The sequence below is a fragment of the Lissotriton vulgaris genome, chromosome 3_1, assembly GCF_964263255.1.
Source record: "Lissotriton vulgaris chromosome 3_1, aLisVul1.2, whole genome shotgun sequence".
Lineage (NCBI taxonomy): Eukaryota > Metazoa > Chordata > Amphibia > Caudata > Salamandridae > Lissotriton > Lissotriton vulgaris.
Window position 1 is genome coordinate 713,830,953 of NC_141689.1, and position 14,757 is coordinate 713,845,709.

A 14,757-nucleotide genomic window follows, 5' to 3' on the forward strand; every position below is an offset into this window, starting at 1 on the left:
TCAGGGCTAAATCCAACACCGTTTTTTAGCTCACTGCACCATCCCAGTTTCAGAACCTGGCTGTATGCAAATTAGTCTGTTCCTGTCCCAGTGCATGATGGGAACAGGGCAAACCAAACTACAAAAGCCAATTCTTACACTGGGAAGGAAACAAGCTACCGGGGACCGGTTTCTGGCATTTCAGCCTCTTCGGCCCGGCTTGCTTGAATCCTGATGGTGCAATGAGCAAGGGACTCACATCTGAGTATACCCTTCCACGCTTAGGGTGGACAAAAATATTTACAACAAGGGGTGGTGAGGGACAGAGTCTCTGAATTAAACAGAATACTCTCACCCAGTCAAGAGATCAGGGCTAAATCCAACACCGTTTTTTAGCTCACTGCACCATCCCAGTTTCAGAACCTGGCTGTATGCAAATTAGTCTGTTCCTGTCCCAGTGCATGATGGGAACAGGGCAAACCAAACTACAAAAGCCAATTCTTACACTGGGAAGGAAACAAGCTACCGGGGACCGGTTTCTGGCATTTCAGCCTCTTCGGCCCGGCTTGCTTGAATCCTGATGGTGCAATGAGCAAGGGACTCACATCTGAGTATACCCTTCCACGCTTAGGGTGGACAAAAATATTTACAACAAGGGGTGGTGAGGGACAGAGTCTCTGAATTAAACAGAATACTCTCACCCAGTCAAGAGATCAGGGCTAAATCCAACACCGTTTTTTAGCTCACTGCACCATCCCAGTTTCAGAACCTGGCTGTATGCAAATTAGTCTGTTCCTGTCCCAGTGCATGATGGGAACAGGGCAAACCAAACTACAAAAGCCAATTCTTACACTGGGAAGGAAACAAGCTACCGGGGACCGGTTTCTGGCATTTCAGCCTCTTCGGCCCGGCTTGCTTGAATCCTGATGGTGCAATGAGCAAGGGACTCACATCTGAGTATACCCTTCCACGCTTAGGGTGGACAAAAATATTTACAACAAGGGGTGGTGAGGGACAGAGTCTCTGAATTAAACAGAATACTCTCACCCAGTCAAGAGATCAGGGCTAAATCCAACACCGTTTTTTAGCTCACTGCACCATCCCAGTTTCAGAACCTGGCTGTATGCAAATTAGTCTGTTCCTGTCCCAGTGCATGATGGGAACAGGGCAAACCAAACTACAAAAGCCAATTCTTACACTGGGAAGGAAACAAGCTACCGGGGACCGGTTTCTGGCATTTCAGCCTCTTCGGCCCGGCTTGCTTAAATCCTGATGGTGCAATGAGCAAGGGACTCACATCTGAGTATACCCTTCCACGCTTAGGGTGGACAAAAATATTTACAACAAGGGGTGGTGAGGGACAGAGTCTCTGAATTAAACAGAATACTCTCACCCAGTCAAGAGATCAGGGCTAAATCCAACACCGTTTTTTAGCTCACTGCACCATCCCAGTTTCAGAACCTGGCTGTATGCAAATTAGTCTGTTCCTGTCCCAGTGCATGATGGGAACAGGGCAAACCAAACTACAAAAGCCAATTCTTACACTGGGAAGGAAACAAGCTACCGGGGACCAGTTTCTGGCATTTCAGCCTCTTCGGCCCGGCTTGCTTGAATCCTGATGGTGCAATGAGCAAGGGACTCACATCTGAGTATACCCTTCCACGCTTAGGGTGGACAAAAATATTTACAACAAGGGGTGGTGAGGGACAGAGTCTCTGAATTAAACAGAATACTCTCACCCAGTCAAGAGATCAGGGCTAAATCCAACACCGTTTTTTAGCTCACTGCACCATCCCAGTTTCAGAACCTGGCTGTATGCAAATTAGTCTGTTCCTGTCCCAGTGCATGATGGGAACAGGGCAAACCAAACTACAAAAGCCAATTCTTACACTGGGAAGGAAACAAGCTACCGGGGACCGGTTTCTGGCATTTCAGCCTCTTCGGCCCGGCTTGCTTGAATCCTGATGGTGCAATGAGCAAGGGACTCACATCTGAGTATACCCTTCCACGCTTAGGGTGGACAAAAATATTTACAACAAGGGGTGGTGAGGGACAGAGTCTCTGAATTAAACAGAATACTCTCACCCAGTCAAGAGATCAGGGCTAAATCCAACACCGTTTTTTAGCTCACTGCACCATCCCAGTTTCAGAACCTGGCTGTATGCAAATTAGTCTGTCCCTGTCCCAGTGCATGATGGGAACAGGGCAAACCAAACTACAAAAGCCAATTCTTACACTGGGAAGGAAACAAGCTACCGGGGACCGGTTTCTGGCATTTCAGCCTCTTCGGCCCGGCTTGCTTGAATCCTGATGGTGCAATGAGCAAGGGACTCACATCTGAGTATACCCTTCCACGCTTAGGGTGGACAAAAATATTTACAACAAGGGGTGGTGAGGGACAGAGTCTCTGAATTAAACAGAATACTCTCACCCAGTCAAGAGATCAGGGCTAAATCCAACACCGTTTTTTAGCTCACTGCACCATCCCAGTTTCAGAACCTGGCTGTATGCAAATTAGTCTGTTCCTGTCCCAGTGCATGATGGGAACAGGGCAAACCAAACTACAAAAGCCAATTCTTACACTGGGAAGGAAACAAGCTACCGGGGACCGGTTTCTGGCATTTCAGCCTCTTCGGCCCGGCTTGCTTGAATCCTGATGGTGCAATGAGCAAGGGACTCACATCTGAGTATACCCTTCCACGCTTAGGGTGGACAAAAATATTTACAACAAGGGGTGGTGAGGGACAGAGTCTCTGAATTAAACAGAATACTCTCACCCAGTCAAGAGATCAGGGCTAAATCCAACACCGTTTTTTAGCTCACTGCACCATCCCAGTTTCAGAACCTGGCTGTATGCAAATTAGTCTGTTCCTGTCCCAGTGCATGATGGGAACAGGGCAAACCAAACTACAAAAGCCAATTCTTACACTGGGAAGGAAACAAGCTACCGGCGACCGGTTTCTGGCATTTCAGCCTCTTCGGCCCGGCTTGCTTGAATCCTGATGGTGCAATGAGCAAGGGACTCACATCTGAGTATACCCTTCCACGCTTAGGGTGGACAAAAATATTTACAACAAGGGGTGGTGAGGGACAGAGTCTCTGAATTAAACAGAATACTCTCACCCAGTCAAGAGATCAGGGCTAAATCCAACACCGTTTTTTAGCTCACTGCACCATCCCAGTTTCAGAACCTGGCTGTATGCAAATTAGTCTGTTCCTGTCCCAGTGCATGATGGGAACAGGGCAAACCAAACTACAAAAGCCAATTCTTACACTGGGAAGGAAACAAGCTACCGGGGACCGGTTTCTGGCATTTCAGCCTCTTTGGCCCGGCTTGCTTGAATCCTGATGGTGCAATGAGCAAGGGACTCACATCTGAGTATACCCTTCCACGCTTAGGGTGGACAAAAATATTTACAACAAGGGGTGGTGAGGGACAGAGTCTCTGAATTAAACAGAATACTCTCACCCAGTCAAGAGATCAGGGCTAAATCCAACACCGTTTTTTAGCTCACTGCACCATCCCAGTTTCAGAACCTGGCTGTATGCAAATTAGTCTGTTCCTGTCCCAGTGCATGATGGGAACAGGGCAAACCAAACTACAAAAGCCAATTCTTACACTGGGAAGGAAACAAGCTACCGGGGACCGGTTTCTGGCATTTCAGCCTCTTCGGCCCGGCTTGCTTGAATCCTGATGGTGCAATGAGCAAGGGACTCACATCTGAGTATACCCTTCCACGCTTAGGGTGGACAAAAATATTTACAACAAGGGGTGGTGAGGGACAGAGTCTCTGAATTAAACAGAATACTCTCACCCAGTCAAGAGATCAGGGCTAAACCCAACACCGTTTTTTAGCTCACTGCACCATCCCAGTTTCAGAACCTGGCTGTATGCAAATTAGTCTGTTCCTGTCCCAGTGCATGATGGGAACAGGGCAAACCAAACTACAAAAGCCAATTCTTACACTGGGAAGGAAACAAGCTACCGGGGACCGGTTTCTGGCATTTCAGCCTCTTCGGCCCGGCTTGCTTGAATCCTGATGGTGCAATGAGCAAGGGACTCACATCTGAGTATACCCTTCCACGCTTAGGGTGGACAAAAATATTTACAACAAGGGGTGGTGAGGGACAGAGTCTCTGAATTAAACAGAATACTCTCACCCAGTCAAGAGATCAGGGCTAAATCCAACACCGTTTTTTAGCTCACTGCACCATCCCAGTTTCAGAACCTGGCTGTATGCAAATTAGTCTGTTCCTGTCCCAGTGCATGATGGGAACAGGGCAAACCAAACTACAAAAGCCAATTCTTACACTGGGAAGGAAACAAGCTACCGGGGACCGGTTTCTGGCATTTCAGCCTCTTCGGCCCGGCTTGCTTGAATCCTGATGGTGCAATGAGCAAGGGACTCACATCTGAGTATACCCTTCCACGCTTAGGGTGGACAAAAATATTTACAACAAGGGGTGGTGAGGGACAGAGTCTCTGAATTAAACAGAATACTCTCACCCAGTCAAGAGATCAGGGCTAAATCCAACACCGTTTTTTAGCTCACTGCACCATCCCAGTTTCAGAACCTGGCTGTATGCAAATTAGTCTGTTCCTGTCCCAGTGCATGATGGGAACAGGGCAAACCAAACTACAAAAGCCAATTCTTACACTGGGAAGGAAACAAGCTACCGGGGACCGGTTTCTGGCATTTCAGCCTCTTCGGCCCGGCTTGCTTGAATCCTGATGGTGCAATGAGCAAGGGACTCACATCTGAGTATACCCTTCCACGCTTAGGGTGGACAAAAATATTTACAACAAGGGGTGGTGAGGGACAGAGTCTCTGAATTAAACAGAATACTCTCACCCAGTCAAGAGATCAGGGCTAAATCCAACACCGTTTTTTAGCTCACTGCACCATCCCAGTTTCAGAACCTGGCTGTATGCAAATTAGTCTGTTCCTGTCCCAGTGCATGATGGGAACAGGGCAAACCAAACTACAAAAGCCAATTCTTACACTGGGAAGGAAACAAGCTACCGGGGACCGGTTTCTGGCATTTCAGCCTCTTCGGCCCGGCTTGCTTGAATCCTGATGGTGCAATGAGCAAGGGACTCACATCTGAGTATACCCTTCCACGCTTAGGGTGGACAAAAATATTTACAACAAGGGGTGGTGAGGGACAGAGTCTCTGAATTAAACAGAATACTCTCACCCAGTCAAGAGATCAGGGCTAAATCCAACACCGTTTTTTAGCTCACTGCACCATCCCAGTTTCAGAACCTGGCTGTATGCAAATTAGTCTGTTCCTGTCCCAGTGCATGATGGGAACAGGGCAAACCAAACTACAAAAGCCAATTCTTACACTGGGAAGGAAACAAGCTACCGGGGACCGGTTTCTGGCATTTCAGCCTCTTCGGCCCGGCTTGCTTGAATCCTGATGGTGCAATGAGCAAGGGACTCACATCTGAGTATACCCTTCCACGCTTAGGGTGGACAAAAATATTTACAACAAGGGGTGGTGAGGGACAGAGTCTCTGAATTAAACAGAATACTCTCACCCAGTCAAGAGATCAGGGCTAAATCCAACACCGTTTTTTAGCTCACTGCACCATCCCAGTTTCAGAACCTGGCTGTATGCAAATTAGTCTGTTCCTGTCCCAGTGCATGATGGGAACAGGGCAAACCAAACTACAAAAGCCAATTCTTACACTGGGAAGGAAACAAGCTACCGGGGACCGGTTTCTGGCATTTCAGCCTCTTCGGCCCGGCTTGCTTGAATCCTGATGGTGCAATGAGCAAGGGACTCACATCTGAGTATACCCTTCCACGCTTAGGGTGGACAAAAATATTTACAACAAGGGGTGGTGAGGGACAGAGTCTCTGAATTAAACAGAATACTCTCACCCAGTCAAGAGATCAGGGCTAAATCCAACACTGTTTTTTAGCTCACTGCACCATCCCAGTTTCAGAACCTGGCTGTATGCAAATTAGTCTGTTCCTGTCCCAGTGCATGATGGGAACAGGGCAAACCAAACTACAAAAGCCAATTCTTACACTGGGAAGGAAACAAGCTACCGGGGACCGGTTTCTGGCATTTCATCCTCTTCGGCCCGGCTTGCTTGAATCCTGATGGTGCAATGAGCAAGGGACTCACATCTGAGTATACCCTTCCACGCTTAGGGTGGACAAAAATATTTACAACAAGGGGTGGTGAGGGACAGAGTCTCTGAATTAAACAGAATACTCTCACCCAGTCAAGAGATCAGGGCTAAATCCAACACCGTTTTTTAGCTCACTGCACCATCCCAGTTTCAGAACCTGGCTGTATGCAAATTAGTCTGTTCCTGTCCCAGTGCATGATGGGAACAGGGCAAACCAAACTACAAAAGCCAATTCTTACACTGGGAAGGAAACAAGCTACCGGGGACCGGTTTCTGGCATTTCAGCCTCTTCGGCCCGGCTTGCTTGAATCCTGATGGTGCAATGAGCAAGGGACTCACATCTGAGTATACCCTTCCACGCTTAGGGTGGACAAAAATATTTACAACAAGGGGTGGTGAGGGACAGAGTCTCTGAATTAAACAGAATACTCTCACCCAGTCAAGAGATCAGGGCTAAATCCAACACCGTTTTTTAGCTCACTGCACCATCCCAGTTTCAGAACCTGGCTGTATGCAAATTAGTCTGTTCCTGTCCCAGTGCATGATGGGAACAGGGCAAACCAAACTACAAAAGCCAATTCTTACACTGGGAAGGAAACAAGCTACCGGGGACCGGTTTCTGGCATTTCAGCCTCTTCGGCCCGGCTTGCTTGAATCCTGATGGTGCAATGAGCAAGGGACTCACATCTGAATGTAGGCAAAGCTGGCGCTAACTGTTTCCTCATGTGCCCATCCGCTCTGGCAGTCCAGTTTCAATTACCAGCTCTCATTTCGTGAACCAAGATGGTGCCTGTCTAATGTGTGTTACGTCTTGGCATTAGCTTAACAGTCCTTATTCTATTTTTATATATTTATGCACGAGTCAAGATGGTGCCCATGTAGTATGCCACAAACACGTGGTCTTATGGCTATTGTATACGGCTAGTTTACGTGGGGGGAGTCTAAAGGACCTCTTTAATATTTGCACCGCCTTTTTTGACATACTGGCAGTCACAGCTATTTACAAATAGTATATTCACCATGAAGTTAATTTCTTTTTATATTTTTTAGAGATAAACTCTTCTTAACGTCCTTTTCTCCTACTTTTTTTTACACAACATGGTTGCTCTTGGGTTAGCCCTGCTTTCGGGGGTTTATATTTGATTTTGATCCGGGGTGCTTTTAGACATAATCCGAAAACAGAATTTAAAAGTGATGATTTTACTAGATGAGATACTATCACTAATGATAATAAAGGTTATTAGTTTGGATACTTGCTGTTTAATTATGTGGACAACACTTCTTGCAGGAGGGGGGTTACCATTTGTTACAGAAAGGAATGAAAGATGTGTACATGTGAAATGAATAATGATGTTTGCAAACATACCCAGTTTGCATGCGAGAAAATCTTGAAAGTTAAGCTAGGAGGGAAATCCTAAACTTATCCTTCCTGGCTACTTGAATCGTGTATGATTGTATCTCGTCTCACCTACAGATATAATATTGAGTAAAAATAAAATGACTTGAAATCCTATGGGACTGATGTTGATTTATTTTCTTTTAGTGAGCAATAGACATTTCTTTGATCACTAGGAGTTTCTTTTGCTTTTCTCTTTGGGGTCATTCGCGTTGCCTTTTTTCCAATTTCTATCCCTTTGGTAACAGCCTTTGGGTCACAAGTGTAAATAATAAATTTGGGTGAATTCTGGCTTTGCCTTTGTTTGTTCACATGTGCTATTTACATTAGGTGTTGTGGTCACATTATGTCTGCCTTTAAGCCCCTGAACAACAAAGCCCTGAGGGACTTTCAAGTTATGGGTTCCTTTCTCACTAAATTGTAAAATGTGCACTATTTATCTTAGGGAAATGATTATAAATGTTTGTACTACATGATTTATAGCCCTGAAAAAAACTGTAAAAGACAAAACACATGTTGGGTAGAGCGTAAATCAACGAGTAAATAAGCACCAACTTCGACCAGTGTTTTGATTGTTGTTTTGAGGAGCTTGAGGGTTTTATTTCAAATTGAGGAATATCCCTTTTGTGGGGTGTTTGATGTCTGCTCCTCCTCTCTAGAAGCGCCGGATGATTAGTGGAGGACCTTGCCACTGACAGACTGAGGATCAATGAAGATGTGTGCCTGCGAAGACTTTTCCTAGCCATCAGAACTGTGTTGGTATAATTTATTTAGTTTCAGGTAAATATATCATTTTGAATTATTTTTAAAGCATGACAAAAATATTGTTTTCCTTTCGGTGGGATTTAAAAAAAATTTAAATATTAGAAAAGTAATTCTAAGTTAATGTATTTATATTAGTCAAGTATGTTATTAAAAATTAAGTTGTTAATGCCATTGCATTTATTTTATTATGTCCTATGTCTATAATAAATATATAAAGTTAATTTAGAAATAATATTCAATGTAAAAGCTTCTTATGGAAAAGTATGGGGAACATTTAGGAAGAGTGCTAAATTAAATAAAATGTAGTAATAATATGTTTATGTTAGACAATAATAATGTAAAATATATATATATAATATAGTAGAACAAAATATACAAATTCTACAGCAATATTAACTTAATTAATTATATAATTAATCTAAATATATTAAAGTAACTAAGCAGATTTTTTAAAACTACTTATTGCAAAAAAGCCACTCAAATAAGTTTGTATTTTTTTAATTATTTAGTAAAAGTACAAAAAAGCTATATCTAGAATTAATATAAATGAATTTAATTTGTTTAAAAAAATAGTTACATGAATTTTTAAATGAAATGGAATCAAAGAAGTTGATAATTAATTAATCTTTATTTTTAAAATGTAATTTTTTTACTACATTTCAGGTTTAATTTGTACATATTTTAAACTAGTTAAAATATAGTATTTTAATTTAACCTCATGTATTAGAAGATTGTATTTTAAGACCATGCTTCCATTATGTTCTATAGGAGAGTGTTGCAGTATCAGTGGTTGGCCATTAGTGGTGCTGAACCTACTACTGCTCCTTTTTGGCTGTAGTAATTAACACTTGTAAGTTTTGCACCACCATCTGTTTCATGGGATGGGAACATGTAAGTCTACACTTTTGAGTAATTTTACACTCGTAAATGGCGAATAGCCAAAAATAGTAATTTTCTTGATTCGTTTCCAGGCTAGTTTCCACTGTGTTTGCAAATGTTTTTTTAGGGGAGGCTGTATTCCATTCTCCTTTCATGCTCCCTGCCTTTTCCCTCTTACCATGTTACCTCTGTTCACCACCACCCCACTACGGTGTTGGCATCCCAGGGAATATTCAGATTGCAGTATATCAGCAGACTATTGTGTGAGGTTACAGTGTGTCTTGGCTGCTGATCGGATTACTTGCTTTATTGAGGCTGCTTCAATGAATAAACGAGACCTTAATAGTTTAGAGATATGATTTGTTTGTGTACACTGCAACAGCATCCCACCCAGGCCCGGCTCCAGGAATTTTTATTTGGGTGGGCCAATGGTGCATTCGGGTGGGCCACTGACTTAGTCGCGGCCGGCAAGACTCGCGGGGGGAGGGAGAGGGGGGAGAGGGGGCAGGGGGGCTCACGCGGGGGAGTTTAATTTAATTATATATATATTTTTTAAATGTAGCTTACCGGTCCAACGTCTTTTTGGCTCCTGCCCAGGATGCAAGCAGCCAGGCTCCCTCCCCAATGGAGCATAATTCCAGTGGCACTGGTTATATCAATACACCCCAGCAGGCAGCAGTTAATGACTGTCCTGTCTGAACAAATAAACTATGGCGTAAACATTTTCAGTTTCACTGGTTTAGTTTGGAAGGGCTTTCTTTTTTTTCCAAGGAAGGAGTACATGATCAAACATTTGGTCTCTCAGAAAAACCATAACAGCTTCTGGGGTGGCCCTCCTTTGACTGAGGTAACTGAAAAGTTGCACTGCGGTGGCACTAGGGCCCAGGAAACTCGCTGGAAATGGCATCTGCTGACAAAGCCTATACATTAAATGCCACATCTCAAAGAGACAGGTAAGGTGGGGGTTGGTTTCTGGTTAAATTCTGAGTTTGAGATGGGAGGTTCGTAGAGCAGTGAGGATGCCTTGCCTGGCCAGATTGAGTTGGAGTCGGGCCAGCCATCCACTGCGAGGAGGGAGGGAGCAAAACCCTGTTTATTGCCCCATCACTTCCTGTTCCAAGGGGAGTGAAATTCTGGCCCACAGTAGCAGCATCTCCCATGGTGTGGCCTCACTGTCATACCCTAAGGCAGTGGTCTTCAAACTTTTTTGCACTGAGCCCACCAAAGCAAAATGTTTTGAAGTCGGGGACCCCTGCAAAACCTTATTCCAAGGATCGGAAAACAGGAGAGACAGGGCTGAGCGCAAAGGAAGAGCTTTTGAGATCATATCATAGATACTTTTTTGTAGCTCATAATCCACAGTAAATGTGAAACATATGATAGGGAAAATCATTAAACAATAACAGAAATTGACAAAAAAAACTGTTCTCTCCATAATTTGGTTCTTGTGATCCCCTCGCACTCCTGGGCCCCAATGGATTTGCACCTTCAGCCCTCTACCTTCTCTGCCTCTTTTACAACTTACCGACCATGGCTATCACTCCAATCTTGAAACAGGTTATCTATCCCTTTTTTGGTTTTACGTAGGGAGGACCCGGCCCAAAGGCATTGGGAAACTTTAAATAAGTACCATTTACATTACACAAACACAAGTTCATATTCATTTATTACATATCTTTTTTTTATTTTAGGCACTGGACTATTAAGTGATTTGAGTTGAGCTGACAGGAGGACCTGAATTAGGTTCCCAAGTAGGAAGCTCTTGCCATTAGGACACAACTCCTCCCTTTTAGAAATAATGAGCTCCAACGTGCTGCCCCCACCTTTTCACAGTAAAGGTGCTCTCATCTCTCTGTGAAGCGCCCTTCGCAAAGCTTAACTGGTCACCTTTCTTTTGCTTTTTGCTATATTTGGGTATTAAACCAGCATTAATGAAGTGAAATCAATGCCCAGATAGTTTGTCATTTTTACATTTGGTAAAAACTAACAAAGTAGATGCATGAGAAAATGTTCTGTATAACCCCACATCATTTTCCTTTTCTTGCCACATAATTTAGTCAACCCTCCCACATAATTTGGTCCTCCCCTGCCGCATAATTCCAGTGACCCTAGCTTTAATAGGCCTCTCATGACACTGGACCCTATGCAACTGGTTAAGCAACACACATAAAAGCAGCCGAGGAGCTGATATATGCTTTATGTGATGCCAGAGTGCTTTTTACCACAGGCATAGAACTTGTAGCTCTATAAATACACTAGTTACTATTTTCCACTGTGAAAACCAGGATTTAAATCGGCGACTCTCTAGTCAGACACAGAAATCTGCAGTGAATGCTTTAGATAACGTAGGTTTATAACGTAAGAGAGTATATTTTCCCAAAATTAGTTTCATTTGTTTTGTTTTTTCATTTACTGCATGTGCACGTTTTTTATATATGCAATTATATGAATTGAAAAAATTACATAGTTATTAGCATATTTTGTTTAACCTTGAGCCCTGTCTCCCTACTCACTGACAGTGCCCCAGGAAACACTCAGGATTACAGGTGCAAACTTTTTATGCTGTTTAACTTCTACATATAAAAGAAGACAGCCTTGCAACTCACCAGATAAACGTCGACCCTTCCAGGCTATCTTCATTTTCAATTCCTTCCTTGCAGACACAGTTGTGCCCCTCTGGGAATGCAGCCACGGACCCCCAGGGAGGTGCACACCACCATTTGAAGACATGTGCCCTAAGGCCAGGGCCGGAGCTCCCACCACATGCTGTGACTGCTGGCTTTGGCCCATTGCCATTCTATATGAGGCAATGGGCCGCAATAATCTGTGCTGGGCTGTGCAGAGGCTGCAGCAGCCTCTTGACTTTGGATCAGGAGAGCCAGCCTGAACACTGGTGGGGGGAAAAACGGTTCACATCAAGCCTCGGGCCAAGGCTCATGTTTGGGTGGGCCAAGCTCATGTTTGGGTGGGCCTGGCCCACCCTCTAGAACCGGGTCTGATCCCACCCCTCCTTCTGATTCATCATGTTATGCGCCAATCAATAGTTTGCAGCATACTCTCCATGACAGTATGCTGCAACTTTGAGAATTGCGGCTGTAGGCATCGAGTCGAGCCACAATGTTCAGACGCCATTTTGTCCTGACTGTAGCCCTTTAACAGAAAAATAATACATCACAGCTCAAAATGAAGGTGAGGTTCATGAAGCAATCGGCCTTAAAAAAAACTGCTTTATGACCCCCTCCCTTTATACATTAGGCCCCAAATGAAATGCCCACTAACAGAGAAAGTACCACCCTGCCTTGATTCCAAGAAACCAAAAGAGACACAATTGATGGACGGAATGCAGAACAAATCAAAACATTCACCCCCAGTCAAGATCTGGGTTAAATGCATGATTCCAAGAAACAACATGCTGACTGGACCGAATCCACATTCACATTGAACATTCTACCCAGGAAACTATGTGGTTGAGCCCTGCCAAAGGCCTTTTTTGACAGGAGAAATTAATGTTCGTATTTTCTATGCACTGACAAAACACAAGCACGCAGAAAAACATAAAAATTTAATTTTCTTGTCGTCGAACAGCACTGGCTACCGCAAAATGAAAACGAGCAAAAAGCGCACTGTAAATATATAGCACCCTCATGCAAATTAGTGGCGCCCAGGAATATGTAACCCAGAAATAAAATGTTTGTTTTCATCACTTTTGCCCTGAGGTTGCTCAAGAGGCAAGTCACCTTGGCGTAGCCTCTCGAGTTGCTATCTTCACTACTTGGCTCATACCTGCACTCGTAAATCAATTAAGGGAATCTGATGCTTTTTAGTAAAATACGTTGTTCACAGCGTGACTTTATGCAGACACACAACCTGGGAATATCTCCACAGCACATTCCACATCCTCGTTCATCTCCACCGCAGGCGCCAGCTTATCTTCTGGGCTGCATTCCCCCTGCTATGGACCGAGGCTGGGGATGTTCCCAAACACCGTTATCTTTTCTGTGAACCCTCGTGTTTACAGAGCAGCCTTCCCGAAGCCTAAGCAGTGATGCTTTGGCTTCTTCCTTTGTTTGTTTTTCAGTTGTAGCAGCTCGTCAGTGTGTGTCGGGAATATTATAGAGGGTGGTGTCCAGCGGTTAGCAGGTGTTTAGCAGCCTTACTTTCAAGGACTCAAAATGATCCCCCTGAGATTCTCGGCGTTTCCCTCAATTCCCCTTTTTCCAAGCGAAAACGGCAAACACAGTACAACAGAAGGAAAGGTACACAAGAAAAAAGACCAAATGCAGATTAACACCGCGTGTTCATCGTAATTGTCACTGCCAGCAATACAACTCATAGGCTCTGATTCACAGATGTATATAGGGTTTCCTAACGCGCACGGTGCGAGTGATTCATAAACGCAAGATACGCTTGCTTAGTCAGGCGCAGCGCGTGCATAAACTGCACAGAGGCGAATGCGGCTGAGCGCGAGACAAGGTTGGGCACATAAAAGGGTGGAACATTAAACCATTCCCCTCACATATTTAGAACAGGACTGCTCAAGGAGTATCCAAGGTAAGGCAATGAGGCGAGGGAAGCACCGAAGTTACATAAAGGCTTACTCAGGAAAAGTTATCAGGGAGCCCAGATAAAATTGTGTGGGCAGTACAATCTTTTATTCCTCCGATAGGAAAAAGCATTGAGAAAAATGACCATTTTGTGGAAATATTGCTTAAAAAGGACAATTACACTCTCCCACGTCCAGTGGAATGCTATGCTGCAGCAACTGGTTCACTACTACCAATTATTCAGGTGAGTAGTGTGAGCTCTTAGTTGAGTTGAGGTAAAAAAAGAAATCTGTGGCGAAAGAGGCGCAAATCCAGATACAGGGTACCAGTGTATACTCCTGTTTAGTGTGTCTTTTTTGAGAGAGAAAGAGGCCCTTTGTTTGTTTGGTGGCCCCTCGGAAAAGGGATGTCAGAGTTCACAAGCATTTGCAATGTAATCGGTCTCGCACTGCGTTGTAAATGAGAACGTTTTTTACTTACATTTTTTAGTTTAAAGCATTTAACAATGCTGTTCTGTAACCTGATTAAGGAAAGTAGTTTATAGTGCGCTATATAAATGCCTATACATACATACATACATACAAGACACATATGTGTGCTCAAATGACCTTTTTGCACAGATAAGCACTTTCTTTTTTTTTTTGTTCTCTAATCGCTTTTAACAGAAAAAGTAATACAACAATCAAAATAATAAGCAGATATCAGAAATAAAAAAAATAAGAAAGAATGAAGAAAACTCAACATTATTTACATTATTAGGGTAGGCCTAGTTATCCACTCTGATATTATTACTCCAATTTTCAATTGGTTTCCAAATCTTAATGCCCCGGGCTTTTGCCCTCACGCCTTTACAAGCAAAAATCGCCTTCTCTTGATTAAACATTCCTAAGAGTCGTGATAGCCAATTCTGAAAATTAGGTGGATCTGTGTCTTTCCAACGTGCGGTTAATATTATACGATACACAGCTGTCCCCAAAAAGAGAGATGTTTCTTCTTCGATAGTATGTGATAATGTATTATCGTAACCCAAGATGTACAGAGTAGGG